A 21,832-nucleotide genomic window follows, 5' to 3' on the forward strand; every position below is an offset into this window, starting at 1 on the left:
GCTTGGGGGTATGATTTGGAAGCATTACTTTTAAAAGGCTGAACTGTGTATAGAAGTTGTTTGTTTCTGTTGGGGGGCAGTGAAATATAAACTTAGTGTGATGCATTTCTATTGTCGTAGCTTTTTCTGGGTATTGTCTGTATGCATATAGGAATTGTTTGAGCATAGTTTGTATTTTTTGTATGGAAATATGCACTATAATGCTGTTTTCAGGAAGTTACGATATACTGTTTAGGTAACTTTTCCTGTTCCTGCAAGTCCATGTCTGTGGTACAAGTCTACCTTTTGAGGAATGTTAACAGTTAATGTAATTCATTTATTATTCTAGTAGGTACCGTTGCCAATTTGCCAAAGCTGTTTCAAGATTGTTTTCATTTATACTTGTAAATGTGTGCATTTAATTTATTATGCATTTTTAATAAGGTTAAACTGTACTGTTTTGCTTGTAATGTGAATATGGGTGTGTTACTTTTACTTGGGCCTGTTTATTGCATTGCTGTGCTGGATTAATTGCTATGTTTTGAGGTAAAAGGAGCCCATGGAGTCTGCTGTACATTGTAGTTTGTTACTTCTCTTGCAAGAAGTATTTTTAAAAGTTAAAATGTTTGGACTTTTTCCCATTTATTTTTTTTTTTGTGGATGGATGCTCTGAAGTTAATGCAATGTATTTCAGATTGTGCTAAACCATGTTACAGGGTAGTTTGCGTCTAAGTAGCAAAGTTTTTATTTTGTGTTTTAGTGATGTCTTCAACATACTTATTTACTGTTTTCATTATAATCAGATTATGACCAGTGCTGCTGTTGGGCATGTTTATTAATAGATCATTGCGCTGTGTAAATTAGTGCCATACATTTCTTAACTGCTGTGGTCAAAAGCTAAATTAGGTCTATGGTATCCACTGTGCATTGTCATTCATTTTACTGTTTTTTGGTTCAGTGAATATGGTTAACTTTTTTGTCTTGTGGGGTGTGGTGGGCATGTTCAGTGGTAAAAATAATGCATTTCATTTTCTACAAGCTGTGTTAATGTTAGTCTTCAATGGCCAAAATGCCCCTACATTACCTCATTTACTATTTGACCTTAAACTGTTTGTAAACTCTTTTTTGCTCCATTCCTCTATTTCGCATGCCAATGTTTTTCGAGCCAGTTCTTTCACATGCCAATGTTTTTCGAGCCAGCTCTTTCATGTGCCAATGTTTTTCGAGACAGTTCTTTCGCATGCCAATGTTTTTCGAGCCAGTTTTTTCACATGCCAATGTTTTTCGAGCCAGTTCTTTCACATGCCAATGTTTTTCGAGCCAGTTTTTTCACATGCCAATGTTTTTCGAGCCAGTTCTTTCACATGCCAATGTTTTTCGAGCCAGTTCTTTCACATGCCAATGTTTTTCAAGACAGTTCGTGTGCCAATGTTTTTCGAGCCAGTTCTTTCGCATGCCAATGTTTTTTGAGCCAGTTCTTTCACATGCCAATGTTTTTTGAGCCAGTTCTTTCACATGCCAATGTTTTTCGAGCCAGTTCTTTCGCATGCCAATGTTTTTCGAGCCAGTTCTTTCACATGCCAATGTTTTTCAAGACAGTTCGTGTGCCAATGTTTTTCGAGCCAGTTCTTTCGCATGCCAATGTTTTTCGAGCCAGTTCTTTCACATGCCAATGTTTTTTGAGCCAGTTCTTTCACATGCCAATGTTTTTCGAGCCAGTTCTTTCACATGCCAATGTTTTTCAAGCCAGCTCTTTCATGTACCAATGTTTTCAAGACAGTTCGTGTGCCAATGTTTTTTGAGCCAGTTCTTTCGCATGCCAATGTTTTTCGAGCCAGTTCTTTCGCATGCCAATGTTTTTCGAGCCAGTTCTTTCACATGCCAATGTTTTTTGAGCCAGTTCTTTCACATGCCAATGTTTTTTGAGCCAGTTCTTTCACATGCCAATGTTTTTCGAGCCAGTTCTTTCGCATGCCAATGTTTTTCGAGCCAGTTCTTTCACATGCCAATGTTTTTCAAGACAGTTCGTGTGCCAATGTTTTTCGAGCCAGTTCTTTCGCATGCCAATGTTTTTTGAGCCAGTTCTTTCACATGCCAATGTTTTTTGAGCCAGTTCTTTCACATGCCAATGTTTTTCGAGCCAGTTCTTTCACATGCCAATGTTTTTCAAGCCAGCTCTTTCATGTACCAATGTTTTTCAAGACAGTTCGGTGCCAATGTTTTTTGAGCCAGTTCTTTCGCATGCCAATGTTTTTCGAGCCAGTTCTTTCGCATGCCAATGTTTTTCGAGCCAGTTCTTTCACATGCCAATGTTTTTTGAGCCAGTTCTTTCACATGCCAATGTTTTTCGAGCCAGTTCTTTCACATGCCAATGTTTTTTGAGCCAGTTCTTTCACATGCCAATGTTTTTTGAGCCAGTTCTTTCGCATGCCAATGTTTTTCGAGCCAGTTCTTTCGCATGCCAATGTTTTTCGAGCCAGTTCTTTCGCATGCCAATGTTTTTCGAGCCAGTTTTTTGTGCCAATTAAGCCAGTTCATTTGTGCTGTGCAGCAATATGTTACTGAACCCTACTAACAGTGTTGGTCAATATGTTGCATATCAGGTAAGTACAGATTCAAGCATGAAGAGAGCAGCAGCTTCATCACAGTCAACCAGCAGAAAGAGAATGTGCAAGTGGCAGGACGTTTGGAAAACAGAATTTGACTGGATCGAGAGATGCACTGATGTCAAAGCATTCTGCAGGTACTGCAAGAGAGAATTTCTAGTGACCCACGGTGGAAGAAATGATGTCGCGACATGAGGCAACTGAACAACATAAGACTGCCATTCTTCAAGCTAAATCCACTCACCTGATGACAAAGTGGGCAAGGAATGCAAACCTTGAGGGACCAGAACTTAGAATCATTGCAGCAGAAGCCTCTGAGGTTTTCCATGCTGTTAAGCACAATATTTCATATAACAGCTTGACTGTGCAGTAAAGTTGGCCAGCCAGTTGTACAGTGACTCAGACACTGCAAAGAAACTATCTTGTGGCAGAACCAAGGCTGAAGCCATAGTTGAAAATGTTTTGGGGCCACACTCATTGGAATGCCTCCTGCATGACCTTCAAAACCAGGTACTTCATTTGCAATTTCATCAGATGCTTCCAACAAGGGGAACATAAAATTATTCCCCTTGTTGTGAGGTATTTTTCTAAAGAAGAAGGGGTGGTGAATGGCCTTTTGGACTTCTATGAAGACCCTGACGAATCTGCACAGGCTATTTCACAGCAAATTTCCAACATTATGGAAAGGCATTCCTTGCCCTGGAACCATATTTCAGCTTATGGGGCTGATAATGCCAGTGTGAACTATGGGAAGAAATCTGGTGTGTATACCAGATTAAAAGAAAAGTGCCCATCACTCCAGAAAGCTAACTGTCTTGCCCATATTATTCACAATGCAGCCAAAAAAGCTGCAGCAAAACTACCATACGATGTGGAAGCATTTGTAATGAGACTTTTCAGCCACTTTTCTGGTTCTGCCACAAGGACCAGAGACTTGAAAGACTTCTTTGAGTTTTGTGGCATGGAATTTGAGAGTCTGTTAAGACATGTGCCAACAAGGTGGCTGTCACTACTCCCAGCCATTGAAAGAGTAGTGAAAAATCTCACAGTGCTCCAGTCCTATTTCCTCTCTCAGGGAGAAGAGGAGACCCCGCAGATATGGTCATACTTTTCAGGTAACGAGCATGGTGAGAATGAATTGCCTACACTGCCCCAGTACTATCTGCACTTTCTCTGTGCTGTTCTTGTCGATTTTAATGAACACATAAGTACATTAGAAAAATCAGCACTTACTGCCATGGAAACTTATTGTGTAATGGTCTCTCTCAAGCAAAACTGCAGGCAAGAGCTGAAGGTGCTTTCTTTGGAGGGAAACTTAGGGCACTTATGAGCACATTAGACAGCACTTCTGCTAACAAACTGAAAAGAGACTTTATTGTTTTCTTGGAGACAGCAGTGAAATACCTGGAGCAGTGGTTTGATTATACTGAAAGCAACTACTTGTTTACACTATCTAAATTATCTTTAAATGAGCCCTTTGCCTTCAGTGATTTGCTGAATGTGACCACTGCCCTGAGTCTGCAGGATGTAGATGAAGATTATCTTTTTAGGGACTACTTGGCAATTAGGCCCTCTCTCGAACAGTTATGTAACACAAGCTTGACCCCAGGAGAGAAGTGGCTGAAGCTTTTCAAAGAAGGGCCTGAACTGACTACACTCTATCCGGTAATTGCTAGGGTTTTATCTATACCACCCTCAAACGCATTTGCAGAAAGAGTTTTTCACTGGTGAAAGGTAAATGGACAGATGTCTTGAAACCGATGTAGCGTGGACTTGTTAAAAGCTGAACTCATGATGAGTGTAAATTACCGGATGAAATGTTGTGACTTTTACTCGAATATTATTTCAAATCGGGCCCTTCTTCAAGCCATAAAATCAAATTCAAAATACACTTTTAAAAAAGTGATTTATTGTAGTAATTTTGTGTTTTTCTTTGTTTAGCATTAATTTGTACTAGGGTATGTAGTTGTGTTCTTTGCTTTAGCTTTAATTGACAGTCTTAATTTTATACTTGGCTTGTATGTGGTATGTAGATTTTTAAGTTTTCTTTCTGAATAGCAATGGATGGTTTATGAATTTTACTTTTTAAATAAACAAGTGTCTGTTTAATGAGTAGTGTGTTTTTAATTCCTTTAAAGTTTATTGTTACAACCGATTAGTGTGTGTGCAGTAATAGTTCACTTCATTTAAATGGTTTGAGTTTTCAGTATGCTGTAATGTCACAATGTTGCATCCATAACTAATACTGCATCTCCTTTAACAACTCTGGTGATGTCGTGGTGGGGGTGTGGCCAGTGTCATGTTGGCCACACCCCTATCATGTTGACCACACCCCCATGTCCCACTTTGCCCTTGTTAAAAGGTGGCAACCCTGCAGTCAGAATAACAGAAGTATGAAAGGAAACATCTGTTCTGTTCCTACTGAAAAAAAATCACGTATTGCTGAGTTTATAAAAAGGATATCTGTTAATAGATATTTGTTCTGCAAACATGAGAAAATCATGTAATACTTGCTTTCCAATATTGCTTTGTTAGGCTTTTTTTGATGCTGTGAAGAGAAGCCTGTCTGTTATACATATAGTACGAATGCCCATTTTACATTGCTAAACTCTATACATATATTCAAGCAAACTTTTTATTCTGTGCTTTATCTTTCCAGCATATTTACAACATAATTAATTTCAGCCTTATATTCATAATCTCTAACATGTATTGCATTTTACTGCTAGTCAGTGGTGCCTACCCAGGTGAAAAATATGGTAGTGAGATGCTGTAAATGTGTGGAGGCAGATACTGACAAGGGATATAATCAAGACATATTGAATGACTAATGAAAAATGGAACCTTATGGCACTTCTGTTTGCTGTAGGCAAAACTGAAAATAATTAAAAGATAATATTTCCTGAAATATGAAAGAACTGATGCATAAGGTTCACTATTTACTTACTAATTTTGCTTTAGTTAAGCTCTGAATTAGCTGTAACATAGTTTAATTTGCTGTCTTATTCTCAGGAAGGATGGGGTTCTAGTAATTATATTTTGATGAACACTTCAAGAATAAAAGAGCTTAGGTGTCACTCTTAGCAGACTGACTTTTGCACGGGATGCATTTAGACTGTCATTGAGAATAAAGGTGGTCTCTAAACAATTAATTGTAGCTCCACTGATCACTGATGTCTATAATGTGACAGAGAACAATAACACAGAGACTGGCTGATATTCCATCTGTCCTCTACCCCTTTTCTGATTTTGCCTAAACCTTCCCTGCACTGCTCCCAACCTTGCACAATGCTACCCTGGCACCTCCACTTATATTATTTCGCCGTCCTTTAATACACACCTTTCAGGATGATAACTGCATGTCGGTACCTTAAGAGTTCCTGCATTCCTGTAACCACCATGATGGTACATTCCTGCTGTCTGCTGCTAGAACTCTCCCTGCATTAAGGACCTGTCAAATAAATGGGATATCCTGCTGAGTGCTCATAAAAAATGGGAAACACCTTGACTAACAGCTTAGAACCCATGTAATCCTTGATTGCCAATGCTCTACTTCACAAACTTTAGAGCAATAAACATTTTTTTCACAAGTTAACAGAGGCAAAAAAATCTTTTATCACCAGAAGCAATGAAATTTCATCCACTTGAATCAATGTGAAGAGCAAGTGGTCATCAGCAAATATAACCTGAGTCTGTACCTCTTGGTACCCATTCAAGATGGTTGGGATTAGAGCCAAGAATAAAGCTGTTGCATTATCGCCTCACAGCAAGAGGTTCTCCGCTTCAATTCTTGGCTGGGTTGTGTTGTGTGTGGAGTCTACATGCCCTCCCTGCATTCGTGTGTGTTTCCTCCAGGTGCTCCGGTTTCCTCTCATGTTACAAAGACATGCCTCTGGAGTGTTTCTCCCTGGGCCTCCACTGAAAATTGGCTTCATTCCAAGTCAGACTTTCCTGGTAAACAAATGTTAAATAAATAAATAAATAAAAATTATGGAAGTCAATGGATAGTAAACAAAAATAAGGGGAGAGGAGAAATCCTTAGCATATACCCCCTATACACTGGGTTAACTTTAGAAATATTCCTATTGGTCACAATTGAAGATTGTGGGAAAAGGTAAAGTGTCTGTGCATCTTTGATGAAAAACTGATAAAGTTGAGTGAAAATCCAAGACAAAGCTGGACCAAAGAACTTCGAACTGCTAAAATGCTCCAGAAAAATGTACTCCACCAAAACAGAAAAAAAATGAACAATACTAACCGAAATAATAATCAAACAAGTGTTTTTTGTTGTATTTGGTTAAGAACTTTCTCTGAAGATCACAAGAATGAAAAGTGTTCTGAATGTCTCACGTGTAATACCAATGTGTTAAGTCAAAGGCCTTTTCAAATTCTAAGAACATGGCTGCTGCAGGGGAGGTAGCTTGAGTGTATTGCTTTAATCAGCAGTACAGTTCACAAAGGTGATCAAAATCTACCCATCTTGCTTGAGACAGGGAGATCAGTTTAAGTAAGATATGTTGCAGAGTTTTTCAGTATCCTTTCATACCTTTTTGCATCAATATTAATGAGAGAGGCTGGGCAGAAATGTTCTAACTGAGTTATATGTTTACACATTTGTCATGGATTTAGTAAGGACAGTGGGCAATCTCCAGTGAGCTACATATATCTGAGGAAGTCCAGTCATGATCAAGGACAGTGCAGACTGAATTAACTTATACAGTTTATATCTGCTTGCAGGCCACCAGAACTAGAGACTTTTCCAGTGGAAACCTTCCTAAATGAATCTAGTATTTTGCACATAAAGTTTGAATATCAGTTTCATCCATGACAAGATGGATAATGTTATTTAGAAAACTTTCCACGCAGAAACTTATTAACTAAAGGGCTAATGGATGAGGAGTAGATCTTGGGATTAAAGGCAACGAGTAGCTGGTTTATTCTACTGGAGTCAACTATGTATGTATTATCTTTCTACAGTTCTTACAGGAAGGTTTTCCCAAATAAATAACTGGTGCCAAAACAGTGGACTGAAACTAAATGCCAAAAAACGCATTATTGTATTCTTTGGGAAGTCATCTATCCCAGTGAACTACCACATTACCAATATGTCCCCAAGAGTTGTTCCAGTTGTTCAGAATTTGAGAATTTATGTGGACAGTGACTTAACTTTTAACCAACATGTGTCCATTGTTGTAAAAAGTCCTTCTATATTGCACAGCTTAGAAACAAAGGGATTGTGTCTAGATCTAGGGATGTCATTTTCCCCCTTTACTCAGCCCTCATTAGGCCAGTCATTGAATATAATGCCTCATTTGGCATATTTCCATCCAGACACATGCAACAACTGGAATGCTCACAGCAATACCTTACTAAAAGTAGACAACGCCTAAATAACATGTACCAAATCAAAACCTTGTTATTATATTCAGTATCCAACATACTGTTAATAGATGACTTGTGTCTGGCATAAAAGGCACCCTTGAACCCAATGCCGATGGATTTACTGCACATCACCAAGTCAAATGGCATCAGAAATACTTGGTCTAGGGATCTAAACCTCTTCTGTAACAAAACAGAATGGTTTGGAGAGACAGGTGCATCTCTCAGAGGATACTGTTGCTCTGAAGCAGACTCCCCATCCACACAAAACAAAGTTAATCCTTGTCCATAGTTAAGTGGAACTTAGCTCTATGGTTGGGAAACAGAATTTACCCCAGGACTGCACCCTGTACTACTAATGGACAGAGGTAGCTTAATCCCATGCATGGGTCACCTCAAATTATCTATGGTATAATCCCAGTTATTCTCATTAGGGGTGATATATAATTATTGACCATGGGATGGGTAAGGCCAATATCTAACCAAATGGGATAGGCTAATTCGAGCATAAAAAAGGGAAACTGGCCCACAATAGCAGCTAGCCTAGTACTTACCTATGAACCTATGGAGTTCAATTACTGTCCTGCAACTACATCACTTTTTAAAGCGATACACAAACAAGTTGGTTGGCTTATTGCGAATCATACCTCTCAACCTCTTAGAGCAAGAAATCTGGACAAAGTCCCACAAAATGGGGGGACAAAGGCCCAAAAATAGGGACAGATTGTAAACATTGCTCTTATAAACTAAAAACTTGACAGGTTTTGTGTTAGCATACGTTTTCTGAAGTATTTGAAATCTGAAACACAAATATATGTCATTACTTAGTGACTTCAATCCTCAGCTCATCCTAGTGATTTTCCAGAAGACCTCATATTTTATGGGGAGTAGAACAAACATATGAGACAAAAATGTGGACATTCTGCAAAAATCAGGACAGTTGAGAGGTATGTTGCCTATGGTCAAACTCTGTGTTGTTTCACTGTGTTAGTACATATTCAAACTAGTTTTAAACAACTTCAAGAGATTCCTTTTGACTTTACTAAGTTATCATAATTTCTTTATTCTTAAAATGCATTGCAGCACAGGGCTTGTAAGATTTTTCTAGCACCCTCTGTAGGTCCTTTTGCTTGGAATCCAACATATACATTAACCAAGCTTTAGTGGCAGTATAGCAGTCATGTAGTTTGAGATTTAAGTTTTCACACTAGGTAAAAAGTGGTAGAGTGCATAGTGGGTTTTGCTTAAAGCATTTTCTGTTCATCATTTGTCTGTATCATATGAAAACTAGTCCTGTGGAATTATGGATCAAGCCTAGTGGGTTTAGATTCTAACGTGTAGATTTCATGGTATAATGAGCGAGGTACTGACTCATTAGTTACCAGGTACAGGAATGTTTGTAAGGAGTCCAGTATTGTGGTTGTTCTATACACAGCAGTCAGCAATCCGTTCTGCTGTGTGGAAAGTTTGAAAGGAAGTGAAATAAAAAATAGTCACTCCCACTCAACGAGAAGTTTATTTACAGACTGGCCAAAAAGGCAAAAATGAAACTTATAGATTTGCTTTCAAGCTGTTTTATTCTTGCACTTAGAATCCAAGCATTTGAAATCCCTGATAGGCAAGTCAGATATTTTAATACCTTTTATTAACAACAATACCGATAAGAACGGTAGAATCATCTTTTACTAAGTTGTCATTTAAAACTATGCACATTTCTCAATGGCCCTAATGTCTAAGAAGCCATGGAATTTAAGACCAATTCACAATTCACTATATCCTGCTATGTGTACCATTGAGTTATTGTGTCTATGCAAAGCTAGCAAATATAAACCCTGTGCTGTTACATATGGAAGAAAATGTACTTTGGTCATTTAATTATGTCTTGCTAATAAAGCATAATTTTAAATCAGATTTCTAACTCTTTCAAGTAAACCCAGAAAACTGTCTTGGCAGAACCTTTATACTTAAATTGTTCTTTGATAGAAAACTCCCCATGAGCTATACAATTTCATGTTCATTATTTGATAAATGTGTACTTGGATAGCATTTTATTAACTGCGGAGTTAAAAGGTACGGTAGAACACCACCAAATACATTTTTCACTTAAAGTAGAGCATTTTGTAAGTTAAAACGTATGGCAGACCACCACCAAATACACTTTTCACTTAAAGTAGAGCATTTTGCAAGTTAAAATGTATGGTAGACCACCACCAAATACACTTATCACTTAAAGTAGAGCATTTTGCAAGTTAAAATGTATGGTAGACCACCAAATATACTTATCACTTAAAGTAGAGCATTTTGTAAGTTAAAAATTATCGTAGACCACCACCAAATACACTTTTCACTTAAACTTAAAGTAGAGCATTTTGTAAGTACCATCAGTACAAGACAGTATATTTCCTGAAATAAAATGTTTACTAGCTTTGGGGGACAAATGTTGTTGCAGTGAACAAAAATGCTTAGGATGCCTGCTAAGAATCTTAGCCATGAAGGTGACATAGGGAGAGCTCTGTACAAGAACGGGGTCTAAGTAATGTTGTCAATAGTCTACTAAGCCTAAAGAATTTCACAGTGATTCAGCTAGGTAAGTATTTCGCAATGGAGTTGTGTGCGTCTTGAAAAGGAAGACACAAAGGAAATATTATGAGAAAGTTTGGCACAAAGCAAAGAAAGGATTTTCATTGTGAAAGATTTTCTATCTTTGGTTAATTTCTGTTTTGACAATGTTCCAGGGCCAGGGTAGTCTTTTTCTTTACACCAACAAATAGCAAGGAATGGTGTACATATCTGGCTGAAAAGATAGATAAAATATCAAATAGCATTTGATACGTCTCTTCTTCCTATTTTGGTAGCTAATGTTCTGTGGGTGAAACTGATTCTGATAAGAAAACTATTACCAAGGTGTGCACCACTCTCTTTTCATAGACCACCTCAATGTACTGAGAGAAGTCAGTGCAATCCTAACTTTTGACCTCATACTCTTCTTAGTTTGCCACCCACAACCACGTGTCATTCAAATCCTTTTTTAAGCCATAATGGTTTACTGCTTTCTTCAACCACCCATCCTCCTCCTCCTCTAAGGTCTGCCTCATTTTCTATAACTAATAAGCCTTCTAAAAAAGTCATTCAGAAGCATTTTAGTAGTGGTGAACTAAATCCAACATTCATGGCCATTTTCCTGAAGTTCCTTAAGCATGTCAAATATGTATTGCTATCTGACTCATATTTTCAGTATAGACTGTCCCTGCTTTTAGAAAATTGTCCATTTTCTGGAAAAAGGCAACATTACTCCACTCCCCAAGCACACCACAGGAAACCCTAGTCATTCTTTTAGGCCATTTTTTTTCTTTTCTGTGTGTTAGCCAAAGCTTGGAGAACTATGTCTTCCACTCACCCTAATGAATATCTTTACTTGCAGTAGTCCAGTCTCTAATATCCATTATTTTTTCTAGAACATTATATCCTTACTGCCATCATCTCACTTAATAATGCATTCTATGACAGCAAAGAAAATGGTAAACTACCTGTTTTGTGGAACTGAGGAAGGTGTTCGACTTTTTGTTTGTTCGTTTGTTTGTTCTCCAAATATGAATAAGCTAACTGACTGTGGTACAGACAGACTTTTCATATAGCTCTCTCTGACTACATTGGCAAAAGAACTTCTAAAGTCCTACTTTATTGTACACAGTCATCCACCTCCATCCCAACTGGCATAAATAGAGGAATGCCTCGGGTATCATTTGTTTGTAAGAATAACACTTACTCATTAAATCTGTTTAACTGCAAAATGCATACTTAAAATGAACCCTGTACACTAAAGATCTGCTTATCTTCAGATCTCAGTATTTTTTGATTCCATTTACTTTTTCCAGTATGTTTTTTCTTCATTAGCCCTAAAGAACTTTCTACTAATGTGTTCAAGAGAAAAGTCATGCTTTTGGAACTGATCCTAGGCTCGTTAGTCTTCCCAAGGATTGGTCCATACTTCTGATTAAGTCCAAATTGGACAAAAACATTAATAAAATATTACTGCTTGACAATGTTTGGCTGGTGATCGCCTGATTCTAACATCTTTTTGTTGGTTACTGGTCTTGTTTGGTAATGTTTTTACCACTATCTTGGGTTACTGGTCTCAGCAGGTGGGAATCTCGAGACTGTTTCATCCTTTGAGTAGTAGTGTGGTCGTCTTAACCCACAATTCAATTTGCCTTCAGTCTTATGATTCATGTTGGCTTAGTAAGTATGCAGATGACTGCAAGGTCAGGTTTTGTTGAGATGTGAACACAATTAACTACCTGGACACTGCAGTCTAGACAAATATAGGCTTACATTTTTGAACAAATAAATATCAAGTAATATATTTTGGAAAACCAACCATACACCATCCAATTATACTTAGAATCACATTTAGAAGTACAGGAGTATAAAGATTTTGGGATCAGATCATAATATCTTCAAACTTTTGATTTAAAAATCATATTAACATCATAACAAATAAGGCCATGAAACTCTTAGGATTTATGCTAAAACAATATCTTTAAGAAATTATTGTAATTTGGTAATGCTTTACAAAACTTGCATATGGTCAGTTTATAACATAATGTAATGAATTATTTTGTATTCACAGTAGTAGTCAATTACAAAAATATGACTATATCTAATGGAAACTCATGAAATGGTAAATATATTCCTCAGTTAAATAATCTCAGTTGCTTTCACTTTTACAATAAAAGCAAAGTAAATATAGTTTATAAAGATTTTAAGGATGAACTACTACAGTCACTGTTAAAGAGATATGCTAAAATCCTACGACTTAAAAAAGTTGGAATGTCAATTTTCATTTAAAGCTCAATACAATTAAATTTAAAATGGAAATATATAACTGAGATCATTCTGAACTTATGTAACAAATCCCTGACAATTTATGTAGCCCAGAAAGCATAACCCAATTTAAAAAAATATGGATAATTGACTAAGGGAAAAAGTGTTCAATCCCTGTTTTATGGAGGCAGTGCTCTTTAGTGTCCCACGGCCTTGCACATTAGTCCACCAGACTTATGAACTTAAAACACTAACCACTGTCCTTGATGCCTAGCAGAGAAGAATCATCATCTAACTTCTGAAACACACCACGCAAATATATACAATGGAAATTCTACTCAACAGAACTTCAAAACTCATTACATAGTCCCTATCTAAGGCTGATTTTTTTTCTTCTTTTCGTAGTGTGATTTGCGTTTGTTTTGTTGGTTTATCTGTTTATCTACCTGTCTGTTTATTTGTTTGTTTCATTGCTGAACAATTTAAAACTTAGTAGATGCAGCTGCCTCTTTTCAGGGTAACATAGGACCACTCTGTCAAGCCACTTGCTTGAATTCCCAGGCAAATGTAAACAGAGGGACTCAAATTGAGGACTGCAGGATGAAGCTCAGTAACAGCTCATCGTCAAGACTTTCAACTTGTATGTTCACCAATAAGCTGCTCGGCCTCAACTTTTGCTATTTTATGAAGCATTCTACAATCAGAATAGTTCTTCAGCATTTACTGTCATAATCTATTGCCTATCTTAGTGTCTTCATTCCAAGACACTCACATTATGCCATTAGCAAAGCCTGTTTCAGTCAGGTTTCCAAACTGTGGAACTCTTCCCACCCTTATTACATCCATGCTTTGGTCCTTTTCCTTCAAAGTAGAAGAGGAGGACCATTGTATGAAATCAACTGCATTGTGTATCCTGCAATGCTATAATATGTGCTATATATTAAAGTACTGTAAAGGGATCTGTTCATTATAATCTGTGCTATATATTAAAGTAATGTAAAGGGATCTGTTCATTATAATCTGTGATATACATTAAAGTACTGTAAAGGGATCTGTTCATTATAATCTGTGCTATATATTAAAGTACTGTAAAGGGATCTAGGCATTATAATCTGTGATATACATTAAAGTACTGTAAAGAGATCTGTTCAGTATAATCTGTGCTATACATTAAAGTACTGTAAAGGGATCTGTTCATTATAACATGTGCTATACATTAAAGTACTGTAAAGGGATCTGCTCATTATAATCTGTGCTATATATTAAAGTAATGTAAAGGGATCTGTTCAGTATAATCTGTGCTATACATTAAAGTACTGTAAAGGGATCTGTTCATTATAACGTGTGCTATACATTAAAGTACTGTAAAGGGATCTGTTCATTATAATCTGTGCTATATATTAAAGTACTGTAAATGGATCTGTTCATTATAATCTGTGATATACATTAAAGTACTGTAAAGGGATCTGTTCATTATAATCTGTGATATACATTAAAGAACTGTAAAGGGATCTGTTCATTATAATCTGTGCTATATATTAAAGTACTGTAAAGGGATCTGTTCATTATAATCTGTGCTATATATTAAAGTACTGTAAAGGGATCTGTTCATTATAATCTGTGATATACATTAAAGTACTGTAAAGGGATCTGTTCATTATAATCTGTGATATACATTAAAGTACTGTAAAGGGATCTGTTCATTATAATCTGTGCTATATATTAAAGTACTGTAAAGGGATCTGTTCATTATAATTTGTGCTATATATTAAAGTACTGTAAAGGGATCTATGCATTATAATCTGTGATATACATTAAAGTACTGTAAAGGGATCTGTTCATTATAATCTGTGCTATACATTAAAGTACTGTAAAGGGATCTGCTCATTATAACGTGTGCTATACATTAAAGTACTGTAAAGGGATCTGTTCATTATAATCGGTGCTATATATTAAAGTACTGTAAAGGGATCTGCTCATTATAATCTGTGCTATATATTAAAGTACTGTAAAGGGATCTGCTCATTATAATCGGTGCTATACATTAAAGTACTGTAAAGGGATCTGTTCATTATAATCGGTGCTATACATTAAAGTACTGTAAAGGGATCTGTTCATTATAATCTGTGCTATATATTAAAGTACTGTAAAGGGATCTGCTCATTATAATCTGTGCTATACATTAAAGTACTGTAAAGGGATCTATGCATTATAATATGTGCTATACATTAAAGTACTGTAAAGGGATCTGTTCATTATAATCGGTTCTATATATTAAAGTACTGTAAAGGGATCTGCTCATTATAATCTGTGCTATACATTAAAGTACTGTAAAGGGATCTGTTCATTATAATCTGTGCTATACATTAAAGTACTGTAAAGGGATCTGTTCATTATAATCGGTGCTATACATTAAAGTACTGTAAAGGGATCTGTTCATTATAATTTGTGCTATATATTAAAGTACTGTAAAGGGATCTATGCATTATAATATGTGATATACATTAAAGTACTGTAAAGGGATCTGTTCATTATAACGTGTGCTATACATTAAAGTACTGTAAAGGGATATGTTCATTATAATGTGTGCTATATATTAAAGTACTGTAAAGGGATCTATTCATTATAATCTGTGATATACATTTAAGTACTGTAAATGGATCTGTTTATTATAATATGTGCTATACATTAAAGTACTGTAAAGGGATCTGTTCATTATAACCTGTGCTATACATTAAAGTACTGTAAAGGGATCTGTTCATTATAATCTGTGCTATATATTAAAGTACTGTAAAGGGATCTATTCATTATAATCTGTAATATACATTAAAGTACTGTAAATGGATCTGTTCATTATAATCTGTGCTATACATTAAAGTACTGTAAGGGGATCTATTCATTATAATCTGTGCTATACATTAAAGTAACTGTAAAGGGGTCTGTTCATTATAATCTGTGCTATACATTAAAGTAATGTAAAGGGATCTGTTCATTATAATCTGTGCTATATATTAAAGTACTGTAAAGGGATCTATTCATTATAATCTGTGCTATACATTAAAGTACTGTAAAGGGATCTGTTCATTATAATCTGTGATATACATTAAAGTACTGTAAAGGGATCTGTTCATTATAATTTGTGCTATACATTAAAGTACTGTAAGGGGATCTATTCATTATAATCTGTGCTATATATTAAAGTACTGTAAAGGGATCTCTTCATTATAATCTGTGCTATAGATTAAAGGGGTCTACTTTATTTACGCGAACACTTAAAACAGCGAATGCATATGCATCGAAAGTGCAAACCATAGAAAACTGTAAACGGAAATCTCCGTAGGTGGAGATTTCCATTTACCTCAATGTAGTTTGATCTCGGAGCTGGTATATTTAAGTAGCAGGGTGTGTGGGGGGTGCAGGGGGGGCTTACCCCCTGCCTACAGCTGTTACATGTCATGTTTGTTGTGTAGTTCCGTTTTTATTGTGTTTCAATGGTTTCTTGGTTCGATGCATATGCATTCACTGTTTTAAGCTTTCACGTAAATAAAGTAGACCCCATTAAAGTACTGTAAAGGGATCTATTCATTATAATTTGTGCTATACATTTAAGTACTGTAAAGGGATCTATTCAGTCTAACTACCCTGCAGGTATACCTCATGTATTATCTACCTATGCATGCTACAGATGACTAATAATCTCCCTTTTGATGGCTAACAAAGATTTGTTTTCCATTCTATAACAGTAAAGAGGTTATGGCTAGGTGATTTGTGGGAGGAACTGAGAAGCAGCATTTATTTAAGGTAAGCAGAACAGAAAAAGGTTTTAATCTTTGGGAGCTGCCATTTATCTGTGACCTCTGTTGTGTATTTTTCCACCCACTAACTCAGTGGCTCTTGAGTGGCCCACCTCTGTCATACATTTGACTTTGGAAGTTCCTCCCAATCTCATCTCATATGCACATAGTAGTGAGCACTAGAAGTTCAGACTAAGAAGGTTTTACTATTAGACTGCTAAAACTTAAAGTTACCTTCTCTTTCACATCTTCTACCACTCAGTTGACATTGCAATACTACCCCTTTTTCCATCTTAATTTTAAAATCTGAAATATCTGGGGCAAGACTACCAGTCAGTGGTATCTTATAAAGCCACATCTCATGACGCAGCTGCTGATTAGTGCTACAGTTTTGCTTCTAATGAGACAAAGAGCACATGGTCATGGCTTCTGACTGGGCACTGTGAATGAGACTTCCCTAACTGCTCAGGTTGCTGTCTTACTGGAAATCTCTCAGTTTTAATTTTGGACTTGTGTACAGCTTAACTCTCTTTTGTTAAACTGCTGTACCTGCAATCCAGGGCATCTACCAGGAGAAGGCTACAGTAAGTCTGGAGACCCCTTCAATATCTGGGATGTGACTGATGCTCACCAAAGAATATGTTATCTGCTTGTCAGAAACCAGCTTGGGATTAGGACACTGTTTTGTTTCTGGAGAATGACAAAAGGAAATTGACTCCTAGTTGAGTGTAATTGTGATGAGACCAGTGCTGGTAGTAGGCAGGTAATATCCAATAGGTAAATCACTTGCTGTTCATTCCTGGCAAACCTCATAATGGCTTTTCACTAAATAATGCTAGATTCCCTATTATCTAACCTAACTTCAGAATATCACCCTAAATACTTAAGCCATAAATCTTCAGGGTCTTCTACAGTAGTCTGCTCAAACGTCTGACTATTATAGCCAGGCCAAGTTCACCACTGTCTGACAACGAGTCAACAGCCAGGACTGTATTACATCAGCGAAAACTCTTGAATGAACAGCATTTCATTGAAAATGCTATTCATCGAATTCGACTCTCGTGGGTGGCTGCACCCACCCAGCCCCCCCAGCCCCCCAGTAATGATATATATATATATATATATATATATATATATATATATATACCAACTCTGAGAGCGCACTACAGTGAGGAAAGGGCAAACTTTCCAATCTTCACTGTACCATGATCTCACTATGAACAGGTCGATGAACAGCATGCTTGATGCAAGTGCACTGAAAATGCCATTCACTGAACTGATTTTTTGATGATCTAATAGCAATCCTCAACAGCCTACTCTCACTCTGTCTGTGGCAGTTTGATTACATTATGTTTTCTACGGCTGTGTAGAAAATGCTTTATGCTTATTGACTGTTCGTTATTTCTACCTCTTGATAATACAAACTGTGAGAGATGTAAATATTTAAGAAATGCAGGGGCAAACCTCTTGCAGCAGCCTGCTTTCAATAAACATCATACCTTCACAATACCAAATAAATCACAGCACACCAATAAGCTCATAACTAATAAGGCTGTAAAGAATCATTTGCCAAAGCCTTTGAGAAAATACTTTAAATATCCCATATTCCAGCATATTCCAGAGTACAAGGCAACACCTTCTCTACTCTCGTACTGCAAATCCACACAAATCACCCAAGAACCATCAGAAAAGCAGGCCTAAGCCTATAAGGCCCACACAGAGTGCTTCCTCATAGGGAAATGTTTTAATCATAGGTGACTGTATCATTAGACATACAGACTCCTCAAGACTAGAATGAACAGGGTGACTCTAAGCTGCTTGTCTGGTGCCAGGATGCATGATGCCACAGGAGCTCTGAGGTCTCTCAAACCAAACAGATATACAGCCTAGTATTATCCTATGTGGGTGCGAATGGCATGAGGAGCTCTTCCCTGAGGGACATGCAGAGAGACCTGATGGAACTTAATATGCATGTTGGCTCTGCCCTTGTAACTATCCTGGCAAATCCTACTCTTAACCCCACTAACCAATTACTACTGTTGGCCTCACTTACCAAATACTACTCATTTTTGTCATTTATTGTACCTACACTCAAATGCACAAACATTAAACTAACCCCCATCTCTCCAATCTCTCTAAATGGTATAGAATCAAGCATGCGTCAAACTTACCCACTTCTAGACAACAGTATGTTCCAGCATTAAGCATATGGAGTGTGAATGCTTCCAAGCATACTTTTAGTATCTTTGTCATCAAACTGGGATTTTTTTATGACTGTCTCCAAGTATACATTTTGTACCTTTGGTACCAAACTGCTTGTCTTTTTGTAAATTATGACAGTGATTACATGTACATATCCTGCAAACTAAAATGTGTTTTTCTTTAAAATTTCTAATTGTATAAACTAATATGATACAATTAACTAATATAAGAATGATACCACTATATAAAGAAAAAAATTATCAATTTTAGCAATTGGCTAAGTTTCTGGTGTCATTCAAAGAGGATCCAGTCTCTGTCTGCCTGGGATGACATGCTTGACAAGCCACACTGCTTCGCTAGAGATGGCTTGCACCTGTCAACCTTAGGCTTCCGAATACTGGCCAAGGCTCTTGCCACCCCCATAGTGCCTTTTTTAGGCAAGGCTCAAAAGACAAACCCACCGCCGTAAATAGCACAAGTAATAAAAAACTGAGGATAATGCTACTCAATGCCAGAAGTCTAAAGCTCAAAATGCACACTCTTGAGGCACTCCTCAGTATGGAGAAAATCAATATATGTGCAGTAACAGAAACCTTGTTTAAGGCTCCAGAGAGCACCCTAGCACTACCATGCTACAACTCATACCATACATTTCGGCCACAGATCCCGGACCAAAATACAAAAGGCAGGGGTGTTAGGGTTAGTGGCACAGAACAATGCTTCAGAGATCATCCACATGCAACTAACAACAGGCAAAACTGCAATTCAAATTGTAGCTTGCTACAGATTACCCACCATGTCCCAGGACCCCCATTCCGCATTTCTGGAAACACTGGGAAACATAAAGGTCCTACCAAACACCATAATATTGGGTGATTTCAATTACCCAAACATTAACTGGGAGAACTACTCAAGTACTAACTCCCTTGCCCAACATTTCCTAGAATTTATAAACTGAAAGACCCTGGATCAACTGGTCAATACTCCCACCAGAGGTGACAACATATTGGACCTGGACATCACCAACATGGGCAACTGATGTTCTATACCGGAGGTCAAACCCTCACTGGTTAGATCTGACCATAAACAAATCACTTTGGATATCCACATTCCGCCCCCACCCCCGGACAAGGAAACCACTGTGAAAAACTTTTCAAAAGCAAACTTCACGTTACTTAAGGCCGAGATGGAAAGTTTCAAAGCCCCCATGCTAATGCATTCTACGGGCACCTACAAGAATGCATGGATCGTGCTATCCCCAGAAAAACCAAGACTCACTCCTCCAAGTAAAGGAAACCAGTCTGGTGGACCCCTGCCATAAACAAATTATACAAAAGAAGGAGGAAACTAGTACAGAAAAGAGTAAAATCCCAAGAAGGGAAGACATCCCTGATCAGTATCAGCAAGAAACTACGATCCCCCTCATAAAATCATCCAAGGTGAGTTTTGAAAGAAAAATTGCCAAGGACTCCAAAGACAACCACAAGGCATTCTTTAGCTATGTCTTTAGCTATGTCAAGAATCTAAGTGGCGATGCTCAGATATGCTCAGAGTTAGTGCAGAATGGCACAAAATACACTTAATCGACCGATATCGCCAAAATCCTGGCAGACAGGGTCAGTGCAAACTTCATCCCCCCTCACCCCCAAAAGGGCCCATAACCATACCAGAAGAATGTATAGCCCCTGAAATCAGACACTCAGGTTAAAACAGCCTCTCCAAAGCCAAAAACACAGCATCAATGGGATCGGACGGTGTCCCAGGCTGCGTCCTACACAGGCTCAAAGACGAACTAACATCTCACCTAAACACGCTGTTCAAACTCAGCCTCTCCACAGGCTACGTACCCATAGAGTGGCACACAGCAATGGTTATTCCACTCCACAAAGGTGGAGCGACAACAGACCAAGGGAACTATCGCCCTATAAGCCTGACTAGCTTGGTCTGTAAGGCTATGGAGCACATCATCATGGAACTCATTAACAGAGACATTGGGAACCTCCAAACACTGGACCTTACCTAGTTCGGCTTTGTTAAGGGCAGATCATGCCTCCTAATACTGGAGGACTTCTTTGAGACAGTTACCAAGGCTACAGATGAGGGAAAGGTGGTACACAGAGCCTACCTAGACCTCACAAAGGCCTTCAACACCATTCCCCATTCTGGTATTATAGACAAGCTCACCAGCCTGAACATAAACCCCTACATCACAAGATTGCTTGCCAACTGGCTCACAGACAGAACCCACATGGTGAGAGTTGCAGGAGCTAGGTCCGACTCTAAACCAGTTACAAGTGGCATTCCCAAGGGCTCAGTCCTAGGACCCCTCCTGTTCGGCATATACTTCTCAGAGGCACAGGCAAGCACAGGAGGACTATGGCTGACCAAGTTCACAAATGACTGCAAACTAGGGGCTATAACTGACTGTCCAGCTGACACAGACATCCTCCAAAAGGGTCTCACTGAGATGGATACCTGGTGTCAAAATCATGACCTCAAGCTAAATGCCAAAAAGTGCATAGTCATCCCCTTTGGAAAAAACAAAGTATCCACAAACTACCATATAGGTGGTAGTCCCCTAAATACGGAAGATGTAATAAGGGATCTGGGGACCCAAGTAGATAGTAATCTCTCCTTTGATAATAACATTGCCAAAGTAGTTAGAAAATCCTTCTATGTGGCCCACCTAATCACAAAAGGGTTCGAATCCAGATCAAAAGAGGTCATTGTGCCCCTCTACTCATCACTCATCAAACCCATCATAGAGTACAATGCCCATTTGGGATGTACCTTATAAAAGACACCTACAACAGCTGGAAAGACCACAGAAGTACCTCACCAAGAGGATCACTGGCCTCAAACAGATGCCCTATGCAGCTCGACTGAAGAAACTCCATCTGTACTCAGTTGCATACCGCGTACTCAGAGGTGATCTCTGCCTGACATACAAGGCCATGTCCAACCCAGAATTGATGGATATGCTCCACCTAAAGAAAACCATATCCCCTCGAGCCACATGCTCTAGGGATCTAAACCTCACCACAACAA

The sequence above is a fragment of the Protopterus annectens genome, chromosome 1.part1, assembly GCF_019279795.1.
Source record: "Protopterus annectens isolate FY-2018-M chromosome 1.part1, PAN1.0, whole genome shotgun sequence".
Classification (NCBI taxonomy): Eukaryota; Metazoa; Chordata; order Ceratodontiformes; family Protopteridae; genus Protopterus; species Protopterus annectens.